The 21641-nt window shown below is 48.7% G+C and overlaps 1 pseudogene; it reads left to right on the top strand.

The window, feature by feature from the left end:
- The first annotated feature begins 3370 nt into the window (after nt 1-3370).
- LOC109744540 (UDP-glycosyltransferase 88F5-like) lies at nt 3371-18356 on the top strand (annotated as a pseudogene).
- The last annotated feature ends 3285 nt before the right edge of the window (nt 18357-21641 follow it).

The raw sequence follows: 21641 nt of genomic DNA, 5'->3' as shown, positions 1-21641 counted from the left end.
CATGGGTGTTAGAATCCTTACAATGTAATCTAGATTATTGACTCTAGTGCAAGTGGGAGACTGAAAAGAAATATGCCCTAGATACAATAATAAAGTTGTTATTTATATTTCCTTATATCATGATAAATGTTTATTATTTATGCTAGAATTGTATTAACCGGAAACTTAATACATGTGTGAATACATAGACAAAACAAAGTGTCCCTAGTATGCCTCTACTTGACTAGCTCGTTAATCAAGGATGGTTAAGTTTCCTAACCATAGACATGTGTTGTCATTTGATGAACATGATCACATCATTAGGAGAATGGTGTGATGGACAAGACCCATCCGTTAGCTTAGCATAATGATCATTAAGTTTTACTGATATTGCTTTCTTCATGACTTATACGTATTCCTTTGACTATGAGATTATGCAACTCCCAAATACCAGATGAACACCTTGTGTGCTATCAAACGTCACAACGTAACTGGGTGATTATAAAGATGCTCTACAGGTGTCTCCGAAGGTGTTTGTTGAGTTGGCATAGATCGAGATTAGGATTTGTCACTCCGAGTATCGGAGAGGTATCTCTGGGCCCTCTCGGTAATGCACATCATGATAAGCCTTGCAAGCAATGTGACTAATAAGTTAGTTGTGGGATGATGTATTACGGAACGAGTAAAGAGACTTGCCGGTAATAAGATTAAACTAGGTATGAGGATACCAACGATCGAATCTCGGGCAAGTAACATACCGACGACAAAGGGAATAACGTATGTTGTCATTGCAGTTTGACCGATAAACATCTTCGTAGAATATTTAGGAACCAATATGAGCATCTAGGTTCCATTGTTGGTTATTGATCGGAGATGTGTCTCGGTCATGTCTACATAGTTCTCGAACCCGTAGGGTCCGCACGCTTAACGATCGATGACGATTTGTATTGTGAGTTATGTGTTTTGGCCACCGAAGATTGTTCGGAGTCCCATATGAGATCACAGACATGACGAGGAGTCTCGAAATGGTCGAGAGGTAAAGATTGATATATTGGACGATAGTATTCGTACACCGGAATGGTTTTGGAGTGTTTCAGATATTTATCGGAGTACCGAGGGGTTACCGGAACCCCCCGGGGAAAGTAATGGGCCAACATGGGCCATAGGGGAGAGAGAGGGCAGCCCGCAAGGGGTGGCGCCCCCCCCATGGGGAGTCCGAATTGGACAAGGGGAGGGGGCGCGGCCCCCCTTTCCTTCTCCCTCTCCCTCTCCTTTCCCCTTTCCCCCTCCGAAAGAAGGAAGGGGGGCCCGACTAGGACTAGGAGTCCTAGTGGGTTCCCCCCACTTGGCTCGCTCCCTAGGGCCGGCCTCCTCCCCTCTCCTCCTCTATATACGGGGGCTGGGGGCACCCCAAAGGACATCAATTGTTTCTTAGGCGTGTGCGGTGCCCCCCTCCACCGTTTACTCCTCCGGTCATATTGTCGTAGTGCTTAGGCGAAGCCCTGCGCGGATCACATCACCATCACCGTCACCACGTCGTCGTGCTGACGAAACTCGTCCTCGACACTTTGCTGGATCAAGAGTTCGAGGGACGTCATCGAGCTGAACGTGTGCTGAATTCGGAGGTGTCGTATGTTCGGTACTTGATCGGTGGGATCGCGAAGACGTTCGACTACATCAACCGCGTTAAACTAACGCTTCCGCTTTCGATCTATGAGAGTACGTGGACACACTCTCCCCCTCTCTTTGCTATGCATCTCCTAGATAGATCTTGCGTGATCGTAGGAAATTTTTTGAAATTGCATGCTACGTTCCCCAACAAAAACGTGCTCCCGGTTCGGGTTTTTCGTCTGTTTTTTGTGAAAAAAATCGTCACAACCTATCAACATGGATCTAGTTTTGAAAATCTCGACGCGAGAAATCCAATGATGAAGACGGTTCAAGATTTGGACGTATAATTTAAGAGATAAACCATTTAAATAAATGAATCTACGTAAAAAAGAAAAACCCACAGGTTACGACAAGTGACGCACATGCAATGCACCATTTGTCACAACCTAAGGATGGTGGGAGTGACCTTTACAAGAAGTGCTTCTTAGTTAGTGATTTTGCATGGCCACGGTTCAACTTATCGTGCCAACCGAACGCTCCATTCATCACGTGAAAAAATCTAGACGCTGTAACCAACAAATAACAGGTCGGCCCAACAAGGCTTTTCGTTTTCCTTTCACTGTATTTGTTATACCCCTATACTTTCTCTTCTTTTTTCAAACATTTGAAACATATTTACTTTATTTTTCATTTTGTTTGCGTTTTTGGCAATAAGTGAACATTTTTTTAATAGATTGTGTGAACATAGCTTTGTAACACACACAAAAATATGTTTTTTTTCTAATACATAAATATAAAAATTGTTGCAAAGAAAGTTTATGCATATAAAAATGGTCATATTTTTTGTTAAAAAAGCATACAGTTTATTATTTTGGATTTTACAAATATTCACCAATTTGTAAAAATGTTCACGAATTTTAAGAAATGTGCATGCATTAAAAATGCTCATGTAGTAGAGAATACTGGAGGGAAGAAGAAGAAACCCGAGAAAAAACAAAAAAAATAGATGAAAACGAAAGAAAAGTTAATGAAAACCGGTACACAAAGAAAAAGGAAAACCGGTAAAACAGCTTTTTTTAGTTTAAACACAATTCAATTTATTAATCAAGGTCCAAATATATGGGAATACAATTTATAGCAGGAGGATTGAGGAACCGGTAAAACAGCCACAATCGCGCGCCATTCAGCTACCCTACTTGGGCCGGCCTCATGCAGGCCCTGCGTGTTTTAGCCACAGTTCATCGCAGTGGGCAAAGATGGGAAAGAGGCGATGGCGATGAGTGGCTGACGGAAGCCGTTCGTTCGTGTCGGCCGGCTGGCTGCATCCAGGACCTCCACCTCCACCTCGTCAAGTGGTTTCCGTCCCGTGTTTATGTCTCCTTCCGAGGTGATCCGACGAGATGGAGGTCCACTGGTTTTGTCTGTGACCCGCAAACCTGCCACGGCCTCGCTCCACAGACGTTCGCCGGTTAGGTACCACACGCGGCCCCAACGGCGCCGACTGCCCGCCTGCACGTACTCCTTCCTTTTTTTAAGTCTGCATATAAGATTTGGTCAAAGTCAAATCTGATTAACTTTGACTAAATTTATAAAAAAATATCAAGATTCACAATATGAAATTAATATTATTAGATGCATCATGAAATTAATTTTCATACCATATAGCTTTAGTGTTTTACATGTTGATATTTTTTTATACAAAGTTGATCAAACTTTACAAAGTTTGACTTTGACTAAATCTTATATGTAGACTAAAAAGAAATGGAGGGAGTACAAATATCCCACGCGCGGCCTAGGCGGTGCAACCTGGGACGCCACGGCAGCCCGAATTAACATCTCCGCCGTCGTCTTCCCGTCGCCTAGAAAAATGACAGACCAGACACGAACACAAAATGGCCACGGCGACCTCGCAAAGAAACCGCCCGTCATCGTCATCTACTCACCGCCGGGGATGGCGGGCCACCTGGTCCCCGTGGCGGAGCTCGGCAAGCTGCTCGTGGCGCAGGGCCTCCAGGTCACCGTCCTCCTCAGCGGGGGCTATACGCCGTTCCTCGATGGCGTCGCCGCCGCCAACCCGGCGCTGGCCTTCCACTGCCTGCCCCCGGCCGCGCTCGCCCCCGACATGGCCGCTGCCTGCGGCAGCAGCTTCGAGGCCAGGCTCTTCGAGCTCGCACGCGCCACCAACCCGGACCTGCGCGACTTCCTCCGCGCCGCACGCCCGGCCGCCCTCCTCATCGACTTCTTCTGCAGCGCCGCGCTCGACGTCGGCGCCAAGCTTCGTGTGCCCACCTACTTCTTCTTCACCGCCTGCGTCGGCAGCGTCGCCTTCGGGCTCTACCACCCGGTCATCGATGAGCGTACCTCCCTCATCTTCCGGGACATGGGCGGCGACCCCGTGCATGCCCCGGGACTGCCACCCATACCGGGGCCATCCAAGATCGCGAGAGCTTGAGCAACAGGCACTTCATGGACTGGGCCTAAGGATGTGCGACTCCATGGGTGTCCTCGTCAACGGCTGCCAGTCCCTAGAGCCGGGCGCCGCTGACGCCATCGTGGCCGGCCTCTGCAATCCGCCCGGCCGGCCGCCGCTGTACTGCGTGGGGCCGCTGATTAAGCACGACGAGGAGACCTCAAAGCGCCATGAGTGCCTCGCATGGCTCGATGGCCAGCCCGAGGCCAGGGTGGTGTTCCTCTGCTTCGGCAGCATGGGCCGGTTCAGCGCGGAGCAGGTCAAGGAGATAGCGTCGGGCCTGGAAACAAGTGGGCAGCGGTTCCTATGGGTCGTTGGCGCCCGCCCCCGCTGAGGGAATCCTGGACTAAGGGGCCCTCGGCAGTCCGGCCTGTTGGCCATGGGCCGGACTGATGGGCTGCGAAGATACGAAGACCGAAGACTGCACCCGTGTCCGGATGGGACTCACCTTGGCGAGGAAGGCAAGCTTGGCGACTGGATATGTAGATTCCTTTCTTTGTAACCAACCTTGTGCGACCCCAGATCCTCCGGTGTCTATATAAACCGGAGGACTTAGTCCGGAGGGGAGATATTCATTACGTTAGTCATACAGGCTAGACTTTTAGGGTTTAGCCATTACGATCTCGTGGTAGATCAACTCTTGTAATACTCATATTCATCAAGATCAATCAAGCAGGAAGTAGGGTATTACCTCCATAGAGAGGGCCCGAACCTGGGTAAACATCGTGTCCCGTGTCTCCTGTTACCATCGACCTTAGACGCACAGTTCGGGACCCCCTACCCGAGATCCGCTGGTTTTGACACCGACATTGGTGCTTTCATTGAGAGTTCCACTGTGCCGTTGACGAAAAGGTTCGATGGCCCCTTCAATCGTCGATAGTGACGCTGTCCAAGGAGAAACCTTCCTCCCCGGACAGATCTTCGTGTTCCGTGGCTTCGCACTGCGGGCCAACTCGCTTGGCCACCTGGAGCAGATCGATAGCTACGCCCCTGGCCATCAGGTCAGATTTGGGAGCTTGAATTACGTTGCGGACATCTGTGGAGATTTGATCTTTGCCGGATTCGAGACCGCGGCAACCGCTCCCGGTCACCTTGACGAGCATGACCTAAATCTGTCATCAGACTGCATCCAGGAGATAGCTCCTGCGACCACTCTGGCCTTTGATCCAGAGCACACTGCGGCATCCAAGGAAGGGAGGCTCGACCCCACCACGGAGGCCACAGATGCCCCGGCGTTGGAGCCGCACATGGACTTAACCTCACACAATATCTGTGTCACCAGAACTCCGGACTCTTCTCCGTGTATAAGCTCCGAACCATGTGAGTCCGCGGATACCGAACTTGATCGTTTATCGATCTTCGAGTTCAACGCCGCAGACATCTTCCAGCACTCGCCCTTTGGCGATGTGCTGAACTCATTAAAGAACTTATCCTTGGCGGGGGACTCACAGCCGAACTATGTACGGTTCGAACTAGGGGCTGATGATGGGGAATTTTGCTTCCCACCCGCCACCCACTCCATAGCCACTTTCGAGGACTTAACCGACATGCTTGATTACTGCTTCGAAGACATCGTCAGTACGGACGACGATGCCGATGAGGAGCAGGGCCAAAACCCGCCATGCATTGGGCGATGGACGACCACTTCTTCCTACAACGTATACATGGTGGATACGCCTAAAGAAACTAACAACGATGACAAAGAGTAGCCAGTTGAAGACAAATCTCTTGAGACAAAGCCCAGTTGCCGGCGTCAGCGGCGCCGCTCTAAGTCACATCGTACAAAAGACAACAACAGCGGCACCGGAGAAAACAATACTCCGGACGATGCCGAAGACAATGAAGAACCTGTTGGAGCAACCTCCGAAGAGGATGAACAGGCCATACACGAAGACTCGGAGGACAGCAACTATCTTCCGCTCTCCGAGGAGGAGGAAAGCCTCGACAATGAGGATTTCACCGTGCCCGAGGAACCCCTCGAGCAGGAGCGCTTCAAACGCCGGCTAATAGCAACTGCAAGAAGCCTGAAAAAGAAGCAGCTACAGCTTCAAGCGGACCAAGATCTGCTCAATGATAGATGGACCGAAGTCCTGGCCGCCGAGGAATACGGCCTTAGTGGCCCAGCCAAAAGCTACCCGAAGCGTAGATTGCTACCTCAGTGCGGTGACAAGGCGCTGGAGCCCATACCATCATCGCACAATGCGGCAGGTCGAACACAACTTGGTCCGGATAAAGCGGCAACTCAAGCCGAACACCAGACCGCCCCACCTCGCCGTAAAGGCAAGAATAAAACAGCTCGGGGTCATACATACGACTTTCAACAGGACTTGGATAGCAGAGCAGGACACGCAAGATCGATCTACGGATCGCGAGGACATGCCCCGACACACGAAGACGGCTACCTATTCGGACGTGAAAAACCTAGCCATGCCCGGGCCGACAACCGCAAATGGACTCCATCAGAGGTACGCTGCAGTGTGGCCCAGCATAGAGGTGCCGCACACCCTCTCTGCTTCACAGACGAAGTAATGGAGCATGAATTCCCAGACGGGTTCAAACCCATGAATATTGAATCATACGACGGAACAACGGATCCCGCGGTATGGATTGAGGACTTCCTCCTCCATATCCACATGGCCCGCGGAGATGACCTTTATGCCATCAAATACCTACCACTAAAACTCAAAGGACCAGCTCGGTACTGGTTAAACAGTCTACCGGAAAATTCTATTGGCAGCTGGGAAGATTTGGAAGACGCCTTCCGCGACAACTTCCAAGGAACATATGTCCGGCCACCGGATGCCGATGACTTAAGTCACATTGTCCAGCAGCCCGGAGAGTCAGCCAGGAAGCTCTAGACTAGGTTCTTAGTTAAAAAGAACCAAATCGTCGACTGTCCGGACGCGGAAGCCCTCGCGGCCTTCAAACACAGCGTCCGGGATGAATGGCTTGCACGCCACCTCGGTCAAGAAGGACCTAAATCCATGACAGCCCTTACCGCTCTAATGACCCGCTTTTGCACGGGAGAAGACAGCTGGCTCGCTCGTAGAAGCAACAACGCCAGCGACTCGGGCACTTCCGAAATCCGGGACGGCAATGGCAAGCCACGACGAAGCAAACACAACAGTCGCAACGATAATGAGAGATCACGCGATATAGCAGTCAACGCCGGATTTAGCAATCGCAAACCCGGTCAACAGAACAAGCCACTCAAGGCAAACCAAGATGGACCATCCAACCTAGACAGGATATTGGATCGACCCTGCCAGATTCACGGCCACCCCGATAAACCAGCTAATCATACCAACAGAAACTGTCGGGTCTTCAAGCAGGCCGGCAAGCTCAACGCCGAACACAAGGGGAGGAGGCTGCCAGGCGATAGGGACGACAGAGAGGTTCACCAACCAAACACCAGGGGTCAGAAGCAATTTCCCCCCGAGGATCGATCAACCTTGGAGCAGAAGTAGCAGTTCGGCTTCCGCCGCCCACCTTATATACACGCAAAATTTGTATCGCGCATACACCACTATGCACTTAAGATACCATGGGCATTGACGGAAGCACAATACGGACAAGCCTGCAAGCATTCCAGTAACATTCTTTATCTACTTTCTTTTTACTTCTTTCTTCATTCTCTCTTAAAAATAGGTGACGCAAAGGACAAGCATCTAAACTGACTCTATCGGAGTCCGGATTCGTACACTCACCTAAGGGGCTACTTCCGTTAAGGATTCCCTCTCGCCGAGGACAGGCGGCGCAGACGTGCGACAGGAGGTCCAAAATAACTTTTTGTAGACCGCACTCTTTATTTCAAGCCTGTAATATGCCTTTTTCCTCCGCCTTCGACCTCGGGCATGTTAAATAGCCAGGGTTGTGGTCTTTATATATATAAAGTAATCATTGGCATATCGCTCAGGTCCCAGTAAATATGATCCGCATTAATCATTTCTTACTTTTTCACAAATGAATTTGGCCCCTATAGCTGTTTTACAGCCATACCTCGGCACAACCTGCCAGGGGCTCGGTATGGGAACAAATGAGTTGCCAACAAAGTCCGAACAGCTTTATAAGCGTACTTCGGCGTCGCGAGTTTGGCCTTATATGCATCAGATCCGAATCATGTCTTGGGTCAATGGTTGGGTTGCCCGGCTCCTGTGCTTGCTACCTTACATTCCGCTCTATCGGCTAGTGTTGGGGAACGTAGCAGAAATTCAAATTTTTCTACGCATCACCAAGATCAATCTATGGAGTAATCTAGCAACGAGGGGAAGGGGAGTGCATCTACATACCCTTGTAGATCGCGATGCGGAAGCGTTGCAAGAGCGCGGATGAAGGAGTCGTACTCGTAGCGATTCAGATTGCGGTTGATTCCGATCTAAGCGCCGAACCACGGCACCTCCGCGTTCAACACACGTGCAGCCCGGTGACGTCTCCCACGCCTTGATCCAGCAAGGAGAGAGGGAGAGGTTGGGGAAGACTCCGTCCAGCAGCAGCACAACGGCATGGTGGTGATGGAGGAGCGCGGTACTCCAGCAGGGCTTCGCCAAGCACCGCAAGAGACGAGGAGGGAGAGGGGTAGGGCTGCGCTATGAGGGAGGAAGTCTCGTGTCTCTGGCAGCCCCAAAACCCCCACTATTTATAGGGGAGTGGGAGGGGCTGCGCCCCCATCTAGGGTCCCCCCCAAGGGGTGCAGCCAGCCCTAGATGGGACTTGGGGGGCGGCCAAGGGGGGGGGAGAGAGGGGGGCACACCACTAGGTGGGCCTTAGGCCCATCTGTGCCTAGGGTTTCCCCCTTCCCCCCCTTCCTGCGCCCTGGGCCCCTTGGTGGAGGCGCACCAGCCCACCTAGGGGCTGGTCCCTTCCCACACTTGGCCCATGCAGCCCTCTGGGGCCGGTGGCCCCACCTGGTGGACCCCCGGGACCCTCCCGGTGGTCCCGGTACGTTACCGATATCACCCGAAACTTTTCCGGTGACCAAAATAGGACTTCCCATATATAAATCTTTACCTCCGGACCATTTCGGAACTCCTCGTGACGTCCGGGATCTCATCCGGGACTCCGAACAACATTCTGTAACCACGTATATCTATTCCCTATAACCCTAGCGTCATCGAACCTTAAGTGTGTAGACCCTACGGGTTCGGGAACCATGCAGACATGACCGAGACGTTCTCCGGCCAATAACCAACAGCGGGATCTGGATACCCATGTTGGCTCCCACATGTTCCACGATGATCTCATCGGATGAACCACGATGTCGGGGATTCAATCAATCCCGTATACAATTCCCTTTGTCTACCGGTATGGTACTTGCCCGAGATTCGATCGTCGGTATCCCGATACCTTGTTCAATCTCGTTACCAGCAAGTCTCTTTACACGTTCTGTAACACATCATCCCGTGATCAACTCCTTGGTCACATTTTGCACATTATGATGATGTCCTACCGAGTGGTCCTAGAGATACCTCTCCGTTTACACGGAGTGACAAATCCCAGTCTCGATTCGTGCCAACCCAACAGACACTTTCGGAGATACCTGTAGTGCACCTTTATAGCCACCCAGTTACATTGTGACGTTTGGTACACCCAAAGCATTCCTACGGTATCCGGGAGTTGCACAATCTCATGGTCTAAGGAAATGATACTTGACATTAGAAAAGCTCTTAGCAAACGGACTACATGATCTTGTGCTAGGCTTAGGATTAGGTCTTGTCCATCACATCATTCTCCTAATGATGTGATCCCGTTATCAACGACATCCAATGTCCATGGTCAGGAAACCGTAACCGTCTATTGATCAACGAGCTAGTCAACTAGAGGCTTACTAGGGACATGGTGTTGTCTATGTATCCACACATGTATCTGAGTTTCCTATCAATACAATTTTAGCATGGATAATAAACGATTATCATGAACAAGGAAATATGATAATAACCAATTTATTATTGCCTCTAGGGCATATTTCCAACAGTCTCCCACTTGCACTAGAGTCAATAATCTAGTTCACATCACCATGTGATTAACACTCACAGGTCACATCACCATGTGACCAACATCCAAAGAGTTTACTAGAGTCAACAATCTAGTTCACATCACTATGTGATTAACACTCAATGAGTTCTGGTTTGATCATGTTATGCTTGTGAGAGAGGTTATTAGTCAACGGGTCTGAACCTTTCAGATCCGTGTGTGCTTTACGAATATCTATGTCATCTTGTGGATGCTACCACGCACTACTTGGAGCCATTTCAAATAACTGCTCTACTATACGAATCCGGTTTACTACTCAGAGTCATCCGGATTAGTGTCAAAGTTCGCATCGACGTAACCCTTTACGACGAACTCTTTTTCACCTCCATAATCGAGAAAATTCCTTAGTCCACTAGATACTAAGGATAAGTTCGACCGCTGTCATGTGGTCCATTCCCGGATCGCTATTGTACCCCTTGACCAACTCATGGCAAGGCACATTTCATGTGCGGTACACAGCATAGCATACTGTAGAGCCTACGTCTAAAGCATAGGGGACGACCTTCGTCCTTTCTCTCTCTTCTGCTGTGGTCAGGTCTTGAGTCTTACTCAATACTCACACCTTATAACACAGCCAAGAACTCCTTCTTTGCTGATCTATTTTGAACTCTTTCAAAATCATGTCAAGGTGTGCGTTCTTTGAAAGTATCATCAGGCGTCTTGATTTATCTCTATAGATCTTCATGCCCAATATGTAAGCAGCTTTATCCAGGTCTTCCTTTGGAGAACTCCTTTCCAACAACCCTTTATGCTTTCTAGAAATTCTACATCATTTCGGATCAACAATATGTCATTCACATATACTTATCAGAAATGTTGTAGCGCTCCCACTCACTTTATTGTCAATACAAGTTTCTAACAAACTTTGTATAAACCCAAAATCTTTGATCATCTCATCAAAGCGTACATTCCAACTCCGAGATGCTTACTCCAGTCCTTAGAAGGATTGCTAGAGCTAGCATACCTTTTAGCATCCTTAGGATCAACAAAACCTTTCTGATTGTATCACATACAACCTTTCCTCACGAAAACTGGTAAGGAAACTTGTTTTGACATCCATCTGCCAGATTTCATAAATGCAGCTAATGCTAACATGATTCCGACGGACTTAAGCATCGCTACGGATGAGAAAATCTCATCGTAGTCAACTCCTTGAACTTGTGAAAATACTCTTTGCCACAAGTCGAGCTTCATAGATGGTAACATTACCGTCCACATCCGTCTTCTTCTTAAAGATCCATTTATCTCAATGGCTTGCCGATCATCGGGCAAGTTCACCAAAGTCCATGCTTTGTTCTGATACATGGATCCTATCTCGGATTTCATGGCTTCTAACCATTTGTCGGAATATGGGCCCACCATCGCTTCTCCATAGCTCGTAGGTTCAGTATTGTCTAACAACATGATATCTAAGACAGGATCACGTACCACTCTGAAGTAGCACGCATCCTCGTCGTCCTACGAGGTTTGGTAGTGACTTGATCCGAAGTTTCATGATCACTATCATAAGCTTCCACTTCAATTGGTGTAGGTGCCACAGGAACAACTTCCTGTGCCCTGCTACACACTAGTTGAAGTGACGGTTCAATAACCTTATCAAGTCCCCACCATCCTCCCACTCAATTCTTTCGAGAGAAACTTTTCCTCGCGAAAGGACTCGTTTCTTGAAGCAATTACTTTTGCTTCCAGATCTGAAATAGGAGGTATACCCAACTGTTTTGGGTATTCTATGAAGATGCATTTATCCGCTTTGGGTTTGAGCTTATCAGCCTGAAACTTTTTCACATAAGCGTCGCAGCCCCAAACTTTTAAGAAATGACAACTTAGGTTTCTCTAAACGGTGTCGTCTCAGCGGAATTGCGTGGTGCCCCTTTTAAAGTGAATGCGGTTGTCTCTAATGCCTAACCCATAAATGATAGTGGTAATTCGATAAGAGACATCATGGTATGCACCATATCCAATAGGGTGCAGTCATGATGTTCGGACACACCATCACACTGTGGTGTTTCAGGCGGTATTAATTGTGAAACACTTTCCACAATGTCTTAATTGTGTGCCAAACTCGTAACTCAGATATCTCTATGATCATATCATAGACATTTTATCCTCTTGTCACGACGATCTTCAACTTCACTCTGAAATTACTTGAACCTTTCAATAATTCAGATTTGTGTTTCATCAAGTAAATATTCTCAGCATCTACTCAAATCATCTGTGAAGTAAGAACATATCGATATCCAGTGCGTGCCTCAGCACTCATTGGACTGCACACATCAAATGTATTACTTCCAACAAGTTGCTCTCTTGTTCCATCTTACTGAAAACGAGGCCTTTCAGTCATCTTGCCCATGTGGTATGATTTGCATGTCTCAAGTGATTCAAAATCAAGTGAGTCCAAACGATCCATCTGCATGGAGTTTCTTCACGCATATATACGAATAGACATGGTTCGCATGTCTCAATCCTTTCAAAAACGAGTGAGTCCAAAGATCCATCTACATGGAGCTTCTTCATGCGTTTCTATACCAATATGACTCAAATGGCAGTGCCACAAGTATGTGGTACTATCATTACTATTTTATATCTTTTGGCACGAACATGTGTATCACTGCGATCGAGATTCATTTTAGGTGCAAGACCATTGAAGGTATTATTCAAATAAATAGAGTAAACATTATTCTCCTTAAATGAATAACCGTATTGCGATAAACATAATCCAATCATGTTTATGCTCAACGCAAACACCAAATAACAATTACTTAGGTTTAACACCAGTCTCGATGGTAGAGGGAGCATGCGACGCTTGATCACATCAACCTTGGAAACACTTCCAACACATATCGTCATCTCACCTTTAGCTAGTCTCCGTTTGTTCCGCAGCTTTTATTTCGAGTTACTAACACTTAGCAACCGAACCGGTATCTAATACCCTGGTGCTGCTAGGAGTACTAGTAAAGTACACATTCATATAATGTATATCCAATATACTTCTGTCGACCTTGCCTGCCTTCTCATCTACCAAGTATCTAGGGTAGTTCTGCTTCAGTGACCGTTCCCCTCATTACAGAAGCACTTAGTCTTGAGTTTGGGTTCAACCTTGGGTTTCTTTACTAGAGCAGCAACTGATTTGCCAATTCATGAAGTATCCCTTCTTTCCCTTGCCCTTCTTGAAACTAGTGGTTTTACTAACCATCAAAAATTGATGCTCCTACTTGATTTCTACTTTCGCGGTGTCAAACATCACGAGTTGCTCAAGGATCATCATCTATCCCTGATATGTTATAGTTCATCACGAAGCTCTAATAGCTTGGTGGCAGTGACTATGGAGAACCATCACTGTCTCATCTGGAAGATTAACTCCCACTCGATTCAAGCGATTGTGGTACTCGGACAATCTGAGCACATGCTCAACGATTGAGCTTTTCTCCCTTAGTTTGCAGGCTTAAGAAACTTGTCAGGGTCTCATACCTCTTGACGTGGGCATTAGTCTGAAATCCCAATTTCAGTCTTTGAAACATCTCATATGTTCTGCGACGTTTCAAAAACGTCTTTGGTGCCACAATTCTAAACCGTTAGCATTACGCACTGAACTATCACGTAGTCATCAAAACGTGTATGTCAGATGTTTCGTAACATCTACAGACGACGTTGAGGTTCAGCACACCGAGCGGTGCATTAAGGACATAAGCCTTCTGTGCAGCAATGAGGACAATCCTCAGTTTACGGACCCAGTCCACGTAATTGCTACTACCAACTTTCAACTAAATTTTCTCTAGGACCATATCTTAAACAGTAGAACTAAAGCGTAAGATATGACATAATTTGCAAAGACCTTTTGACTATGTTCATGATAATGAAGTTCATCTGATTATTTAATGAACTCCCACTCAGATAGACATCCCTCTAGTCATCTAAGTGATACATGATCCGAGTCAAACTAGGCCGTGTCCGATCATCACGTGAGACGGACTAGTCATCATCGGTGAACATCTCCATCTTGATCGTATCTGCTATACGACTCATGTTCGACCTTTCGGTCTCTTGTGTTCCGAGGCCATGTCTGTACATGCTAGGCTCGTCAAGTTAACCAAAGTGTTTCGCATGTGTTCCGAGGCCATGTCTGTACATGCTAGGCTCGTCAACACCCGTTGTATTCGAACGTTAGAATCTATCACACCCGATCATCACGTGGTGCTTCGAAACAACGAACCTTCGCAACGGTGCACAGTTAGGGGGAACACGTCTCTTGAAATTTTTAGTGAGGGATCATTTTATTTATGCTACCGTCGTTCTAAGCAAATAAGATGTAAACATGACAAACATCACATGCAAATCATAAAGTGACGTGATATGGCCAATATCATCTTGCGACTTTGAACTCCATCTTCGAGGCGCGGCATGATCACCTTCGTCACCGGCATGACACCATGATCTCCATCATCATGATCTCCATCATCATGTCTTCATGAAGTTGTCTCGCCAACTATTACTTCTACTACTATGGCTAACGGTTAGCAATAAAGTAAAGTAATTACATGGCGTTTTCATTGACACGCAGGTCATACAATAAATTAAGACAACTCCTATGGCTCCTGCCGGTTGTCATACTCATCGACATGCAAGTCGTAATTCCTATTACAAGAACACAATCAATCTCATACATCACATATATCATTCATCACATCCTTTTGGCCATATCACATCACATAGCATACCCTGCAAAACAAGATAGACGTCCTCTAATTGTTGTTGCATGTTTTACGTGGCTGCTATGGGTTTCTAGCAAGAACGTTTCTTACCTACACAAAAGCCACAACGTGATATGCCAATTTCTATTTACCCTTCATAAGGACCTTTTTCATCGAATCCGATCCGACTAAAGTGGGAGAGACAGACACCCGCTAGCCACCTTATGCAACTAGTGCATGTCAGTCGGTGGAACCTGTCTCACGTAAGAGTACATGTAAGGTCGGTCCGGGCCGCTTCATCCCACGATGCCGCCGAATCAAGATAAGACTAGTAACGGCAAGTAATTTGACAAAATCGACGCCACAACTACTTTGTGTTCTACTCATGCATAGAAACTACGCATAGACCTAGCTCATGATGCCACTGTTGGGGAACGTAGCAGAAATTCAAATTTTTCTACGCATCACCAAGATCAATCTATGGAGTAATCTAGCAACGAGGGGAAGGGGAGTGCATCTACATACCCTTGTAGATCGCGATGCGGAAGCGTTGCAAGAACGCGGATGAAGGAGTCATACTCGTAGCGATTTAGATCGTGGTTGATTCCGATCTAAGCGCCGAACCACGGCGCCTCCGCGTTCAACACACGTGCAGCCCGGTGACGTCTCCCACGCCTTGATCCAGCAAGGAGAGAGGGAGAGGTTGGGGAAGACTCCGTCCAGCAGCAGCACAACGGCATGGTGGTGATGGAGGAGCGCGGTACTCCAGCAGGGCTTCGCCGAGCACCGCAAGAGACGAGGAGGGAGAGGGGCAGGGCTGCGCTATGAGGGAGGAAGTCTCGTGTCTCTGGCAGCCCCAAAACCCCCACTATTTATAGGGGAGGGTGAAGGGCTGCGCCCCCATCTAGGGTTCCCACCCCCAAGGGGTGCGGCCAGCCCTAGATGGGACTTGGGGGGCGGCCAAGGGGGGGAGAGAGGGGGGCGCACCACTAGGTGGGCCTTAGGCCCATCTGTGCCTAGGGTTTCCCCCTTCCCCCCCTTCCTGCGCCCTGGGCCCCTTGTGGGAGGCGCACCAGCCCACCTAGGGGCTGGTCCCTTCCCACACTTGGCCCACGCAGCCCTCTGGGGCCGGTGGCCCCACCTGGTGGACCCCCGGGACTCTCCCGGTGGTCCCGGTATGTTACCGATATCACCCGAAACTTTTCCGGTGACCAAAACAGGACTTCCCATATATAAATCTTTACCTCCGGACCATTCTGGAACTCCTCATGACATCCGGGATCTCATCCGGGACTCCGAACAACATTCGGTAACCACGTATATCTATTCCCTATAACCCTAGCGTCATCGAACCTTAAGTGTGTAGACCCTACGGGTTCGGGAACCATGCAGACATGACCGAGACGTTCTCCGGCCAATAACCAACAGCGTGATCTAGATACCCATGTTGGCTCCCACATGTTCCACGATGATCTCATCGGATGAACCACGATGTCGGGGATTCAATCAATCCCGTATACAATTCCCTTTATCTACCGGTATGGTACTTGCCCGAGATTCGATCGTCGGTATCCCGATACCTTGTTCAATCTCATTACCAGCAAGTCTCTTTACTCGTTCCGTAACACATCATCCCGTGATCAACTCCTTGGTCACATTGTGCACATTATGATGATGTCCTACCGAGTGGGCCCAGAGATACCTCTCCGTTTACACGGAGTGACAAATCCCAGTCTCGATTCGTGCCAACCCAACAGACACTTTCGGAGATACCTGTAGTGCACCTTTATAGCCACCCAGTTACGTTCTGACGTTTGGTACACCCAAAGCATTCCTACGGTATCCGGGAGTTGCACAATCTCATGGTCTAAGGAAATGATACTTGACATTAGAAAAGCTCTTAGCAAACGAACTACAAGATCTTGTGCTAGGCTTAGGATTGGGTCTTGTCCATCACATCATTCTCCTAATGATGTGATCCCGTTATCAACGACATCCAATGTCCAAGGTCAGGAAACCGTAACCATCTATTGATCAACGAGCTAGTCAACTAGAGGCTTACTAGGGACATGGTGTTGCCTATGTATCCACACATGTATCTGAGTTTCCTATCAATACAATTTTAGCGTGGATAATAAACGATTATCATGAACAAGGAAATATGATAATAACCAATTTATTATTGCCTCTAGGGCATATTTCCAACAGCTAGGGTAGTAAAGGGAGAACTACTGCGATTGTCCTTCCGGTTCATCTGGTCAAGCACCTCAGTAGAGAAAGCCGAAAACCGACTGTCATGATGCTGCGAGAGCTGGTCAACCACTCGACGACTTATCAGAATCTGCCGCGATTCCCTCCGTGTCACACGAAGGACCTTTTTTCAGGTCATACATGTAACACACCATAATGGATTGGACCCGTGGAATATTATGTTCTCTCTGCGGTTGTGTGCGATGCGTGTTACAGGTCCGGATACAATCATCACGTTCGGAGACTATCTTGGAGTTCGGAAAGAAGGGAACCCGCCTTGCAATGCCGAAGACAAATCTGTGCGCTGGACTCCTCGTCATTGAAGCCAGGTTCAAGGGCTACTGAGGGAGTCCTGGACTAAGGGGTCCTCGGGAGTCCGGCCTGTTGGCCATGGGCCGGACTGATGGGCTGTGAAGATACGAAGACTGAAGACTGCACTCGTGTCCGGATGGGACTCTCCTTGGCGTGGAAGGCAAGCTTGGCGACCGGATATGTAGATTCCTTTCTTTGTAACCGACCTTGTGTAACCCTAGATCCTCCCTGTGTCTAATAAACCGGAGGACTTAGTCCGGAGGGGAGATATTCATTACCTTAGTCATACAGGCTAGACTTTTAGGGTTTAGCTATTACGATCTCGTGGTAGATCAAATCTTGTAATACTCATATTCATCAAGATCAATCAAGTAGGAAGTAGGGTATTACCTCCATAGAGAGGGCCCGAACCTGGGTAAACATCGTGTTGTCCCTTGTCTCCTGTTACCATCGACCTTAGAGGCACAGTTCGGGACCCCCTACCCGAGATCCGCCGGTTTTGACACCGACACCCGCCCGGCACAGAGAGCCGACCGCCGGCCGACGGGGACGACGACGGCGACATCAACGAGCTGTTCCCGGAAGGCTTCCTGCAGCGTACCAAGGACAGGGGGCTGGTGGTCATGTCCTGGGCGCCGCAGCGGCAGGTGCTGGCGCACGAAGCAGTGGGCGGCTTCGTGAAGCACTGCGGCTGGAACTCGGTGCTGGAAGCCGTCATGGTAGGGGTGTCGATGCTGGCGTGGCCACTCTACGTGGAGCAGCGCATGAACTGGGTGTTCCTGGTGGAGGAGATGCAGCTGGCCGTGCCCACGGAAGGGTACGACAAGAAGATGGTGGAGTCCGACGAGGTGGCGGCCAAGGTGCGGTGGCTGATCGAGTCCGACGGCGGGAGGGAGCTTCGACAGCGGACGCGGGCGGCCATGCGGCTGGCAGAGGAGGCGCTGGGCGACGGCGGCAAGTCGAGGGCCGCGCTGGTGGATCTCGCGAGACAGTGGAAGAGCGCCGCCCACAGCTGAGCTCACCGTCAAGATTTCGAACGTCACGTGCGCGAGGTGCTGCATGTGTGCACGTCTGACCTTGGATCGAGCAGTATGATTGCTTGGGGTGGGGGAACAGAGCAATTGCTCAACTTAGTAAAAAGGAAGACAACCCCTTCCCTGGCGAACGTTCGTCAGTAGTGAGGGTCGTTATAGTCTACAATCCCCGAATCGTTTTTCTAGGGTTCGAGTGGAGCGGCGGCGGCGCGCGGGCGATCCCATCTACCTGTGGCGCATCTACAGTCTCTCGTACCATGGCCTTCCTCGTTGGTCTTCGATCTCCTGGTTCTTTCTTTGGGTTTGTGCTCGGGGTGATCAAGGGGGATCCTGGTGATTCTACCCACCCTTGGCGAACTCGGGGAGAGCAGGGGCGGGGTCAGGGGAGATCGACGGAGATGTCAGCTTCAGCAGCGACTGGGAAGGGGAAAGAGGGGGTGGAGAATATGATGGAGAGGATGAATCTGATAGACAGAGAAAGTGCAAAATTGGTGGTGGATGATCAGCATGGAAATCAAGGTGAACCAATAGTGGCGGTGGTAGGTAAGGTGCTGCACAGGAGGGTACTTCATGTAAACACCATTGCTGAAGCTTTGAGGCCTGCATGGGGCAACTCAAGGGGACTCTCGTTCAGCTCTGCAGGAGATAATATGTTTGTGGCAAGGTTTGAAGGGAAGAGGGATTGGGACAGGATCTTCGAGGGAGGACCATGGATGGTGGGCAAGCATGCGGTAGTGCTTCAGATCTTCTATGAGAGTCAAATGCCCTCCGATCTGAAATTTGAGATGATACAGATCTGGGCTAGAGTTATCAATCTGCCCTTCAACTTGAGGCGATCCCCATGGCCACAGAAGATAGCTCAACTGTTGGGGAAAGTCATGAGGGTTGATGTGGATTCGAAAGGTTTTGCATATGGGAAAGCATTGAGGACACGTGTATGGATAAATGTGAAGGAACCATTAATGAGGTGGGTGAGGCTAGAATCTGCGAAAACCAAAGAGGATATATTGTATGATGTTCAGTATGAATCTTTACCGTATTTTTGTTTCTCTTGCGGATTACTTGGACACGCAGATACGTTCTGTCCAACACCGGCAGGTCGTGATGCCTATGGGAGGCTCCCATATGGGGAAAATCTCAGAGTCCCAATGAGGAAGAAGGACTGGGGTAGTGGACCTTTTAGGGGATATGGAGAGATAGCTGATAATCAGTATGCTGAGGAGGACTGGGAAGATGAGGAAGTGGAGAAAGGTGAGGAAGTAACCTCGCCTGATAAGTCTGCATCTAGTCGTGTTAAAAATGCAGTCTATCGGTCCAATGCTCGAGGTGGAGGGGCTACTGGGAGAGGCGTACCATCTCAACGGGGCAGAGGTAACGGAAAGAATCATGTTTACAGGAGGGTGAACATGGATGAGGGTGGTCGTAGATCACCACTTATGCTAGTAGATCAGGAAACTTTGAATAAGAAGAGAACTAGTGAAACGGAGGTGTCCGACAACTCTAAGGAGGACAGTCGGGACTCTAAGAAGAAGAAAGAAGAGGGGGAGACTAGCACTAAAAATATGGTGGAGGCTGGGAGCCAGCCCCACCGGGACCAATGAATTGCTTTGTTTGGAACTGTCGCGGGCTTGGGAACCCGGAGACAGTTCGGGAACTTCACCATTTGGTGAGGTTGGAAGCGCCCGCCCTAGTCTTTTTGTGCGATACAAAGATCGAGGGATCAAGAGTGTCAGATATGCGAGCTCGTTTAGGCTTCGCAGGTTGTGTGCCCGTAAGCAGTGTTGGCTTAAGTGGCGGTTTAGCTTTGTTCTGGTCACATGAAGTAGACGCTACTCTGAACAATGTAACAGATCAACATATTGATGTAACCGTCTAGAATATAGGCAGTGATAATAAAAAGTGGAGGTTCACTGGCTTCTATGCCAAGGCTCGAAGGAGCGAGAGGTCTCAAAGTTGGAACAAATTGAAAGCGCTGTGTGCGCAGGATGATTTGCCATGGCTCTGTGGGGGCGACTTCAATGAAATAGTGGATAATTCTGAGTATTTTGGCTCACATGAGAGGGCGGAAATGGCAAATGGCAGGGTTTCGGGAAGTGATTGATTTCTGTGATTTTCAAGATCTGGGTTTCACTGGTATACCATACACTTGGGTCAATCGGCAGGATGACCATGCTAACGTTAAAGTCCGTCTGGATAGATTCCTGGCTAATCAAGAGTTCTTGAAGTTGTACGAGGCAACAATGGTACGACATATCCCTTCTCCTCGGTCTGACCATTGTCTGCTCTCAGCAAAGATCGTTAAGTTGCAGGCAGATGAGGGGCGGGGCCCATATCGTTTTGTTTATGAAGATGCCTGGCAGCGCAAGGAGTCGCACATGCAAGCGGTGTCGGATGGGTGGATGCATGGGACTGAGAACCTTTCTCTCAATGACCTCAACGCAAATCTTACTCACATGCAGAGCCATCTGACGGACTGGAAGAAAAAGAAGTTTGGAGATGTTCGCAGAAAATTAAAGAAGATCCGAAAGGAATTTGAGAAGGAAAAGAACAACTCTTTATACAGGGGATCCTCTCCAAGGGAGAAGGAACTTGCGAGACAGCTAAATGAACTGCTGCTCCATGAGGAAATCATGGCGAGGCAAAGATCGCGAGTGGGTTGGCTGCGGGCGGGTGACAGAAACACGGGTTTCTTCCACACACAGTCAACAACTCGGCGAACAAGAAACAAGATAACTGTGTTGGAGAATGCCCAGAAGGTCTTATGTGAAACAAAGGAGGAAATCCAAGCCGAAATTCAAGGGTTTTATACAAAACTTTACTCGGCTCGGGAGGAGCTAGTTGTTGAGGAGGTGCTACACCATCTTCCAGAAAAGGTTACCCCTCAAATGAATGATCGATTGTTGCGGTCTTTTAAGGCCGAAGAGGTGGACCAAGCTTTGTTCATGATGGCGCCGTCTAAAGCGCCGGGGGTGGACGGTTTCAATGCCGGGTTTTACCAAAAGCATTGGCACCTAATCCATGATGATGTGACACGAGCAGTTCTTAATTTCCTTAATGGTGGCCATATGCCTGAAGTGGTAAACAAAACAGTGATTGTTTTAATTCCTAAGGTTAAAAATCCCCGAAACATTACACGGTATAGGCCTATTTCTCTCTGTATTGTTATCTATAAACTTTGTTCAAAAGTTTTGGCTAACCGTCTTCATGAGATCCTCGATGAAATCATTGCAGAGGAGCAAAGTGCCTTTGTGCCTGGGAGATTAATAA

The sequence above is a fragment of the Aegilops tauschii genome, chromosome 5 (genome assembly GCF_002575655.3).
Source record: "Aegilops tauschii subsp. strangulata cultivar AL8/78 chromosome 5, Aet v6.0, whole genome shotgun sequence".
Classification (NCBI taxonomy): Eukaryota; Viridiplantae; Streptophyta; class Magnoliopsida; order Poales; family Poaceae; genus Aegilops; species Aegilops tauschii.
The sequence above is the reverse complement of the archived record's forward strand: the minus strand, read 5'-3'. Positions and strand labels throughout refer to the sequence as shown.